The following is a 1987-nucleotide window of genomic DNA, read 5'->3' as shown; positions in this document are numbered from 1 at the left end:
TGTGTGCATCGTGTAGTACTTGGCGTAGGCTATGATTGTGATCTCTTGTAGATTATGAAGTTAACTATTGCTATGATGGTATTGGTGTGATCTATGCCTCCTTTCGTAGCGTGAAGGTGACAAGTGTGCATGCTATGTTAGTACTTGGTTTGGTTATGTTGATCTGTCATGCACTCTAAGGTTATTTAAACATGAACATCGAATATTGTGGAGCTTGTTAACTCCGGCATTGAGGGTTCGTGTAATCCTACACGATTAGTGGTGTTCATCATCCAACAAGAGAGTGTAGAGTCTAGCATTTATCTATTTATTCTGTTATGTGATCAATGTTGAGAGTGTCCACTAGTGAAAGTATGATCCCTAGGCCTTGTTCCTAAATATCGCTATCGCTGCTTGTTTATCGTTTTATCGCATCTCTACTCATCCGCAATATTACCACCATCAACCACACGCCAGTCCTGGGCAAAGCACTTTTCTGCGGTGCCGTTGCTACTCGCTTATATTTATTCATACCACCTGTATTTCACTATCTCTTCGCCGAACTAGTGCACCTATTAGGTGTGTTGGGGACACAAGAGACTTCTTGCTTTGTGGTTGCAGGGTTGCATGAGAGGGATATCTTTGACCTCTTCCTCCCCGAGTTCGATAAACCTTGGGTGATCCACTTAAGGGAAACTTGCTGCTGTTCTACAAACCTCTCGCTCTTGGAGGCCCAACACCGTCTACAAGAATAGAAGCACCCGTAGACATCAAGCACTTTTCGGGCGCCGTTGCTCGGGAGGAAAGGTAAAAGGTACTCACACTCCGGATCTCGGCTACTAAGCACTTTTCCAAGCACCGTTGTAAGTACTCGAAGCTATTTCCTTTAGATCCTGCAATTGCATCTTTTTGTTTCTTGTTTACCCTAGTTTGGCATAATGGACAACAATGCGCTTCTTATTCTATTTCCTGATTTAAGACATGGATCGTTTGATGCGAAAATTAAAAAACCCATGGAACATATTAGTATGAACACTTTGAATACCATTGTTGCTAATGATATAGAAAGTTCTAAGCTTGGGGAAGCTGGTTCTGATGAGCATGATCTTTTTAGTCCCCCAAGCATTGAGGAGAAAATTTACTTTGATGATACTTTGCCTCCTATTTATGATGATTATAATGATAGTAGTCTTTTAGTACCACCTGTTATGGAGGATAAATTTGATTATGATTACAATATGCCTCCTATATTTGATGATGAGAATAATAATGATAGCTACTTTGTTGAATTTGCTCCCACTATTACCAATAAAATGGACTATGCTTATGTGGAGGGTAATGATACTTTTATGCATGTGAATAAAGATGTTTTATGTGATACTTATATTGTTGAGTTTGCTCATGATGCTACTGGATATTATTATGAGAGAGGAAAATATGGTTGTAGAAATTTTCATGTTACTAAAACACCTCTCTATATGGTTTTGAATTGTTTAAAGGTAGCACATGAAGTATTTACTTGGAATGGCAGAAAATACCACATAGTAGGTAGTTATGGTGGACACAAATGGCATAGGTTTTGGCTCAAGGTTTTGGATGCACGAGAAGCATTTCCTCTCAGTACAAGGCTTTGGCTAGCAAGGTTGTTTGAAGCAAACACAAGTATGAACCGGTACAGCAAAACTTACATAAGAACATATTGCAAGCATTATAAAACTCTACACTCGTCTTCTTTGTTGCTCAAACACTTTTACCGAGAAAATATCTAGACCTTAGAGAGACCAATCATGCAAACCAATTTCAACAAGCTCTACGGTAGTTCTCCACTAATAGGTTTAAACTACATGGTGCAAGAGCTTAATCATGATCTACTTGAGAGCTCAAAACAATTGCCAAGTATCAAACTATTCAAGACAATATGAAGCATTTTCTGTTTCCAACCAAATAATATTAAGTGCAATAGCTTCCAACTTTTGTCATTGAACATTAAAAGTAAGAGCGAAGAACA

This window comes from Lolium rigidum, chromosome 5, assembly GCF_022539505.1.
Source record: "Lolium rigidum isolate FL_2022 chromosome 5, APGP_CSIRO_Lrig_0.1, whole genome shotgun sequence".
Lineage (NCBI taxonomy): Eukaryota > Viridiplantae > Streptophyta > Magnoliopsida > Poales > Poaceae > Lolium > Lolium rigidum.
The sequence above is the reverse complement of the archived record's forward strand: the minus strand, read 5'-3'. Positions refer to the sequence as shown.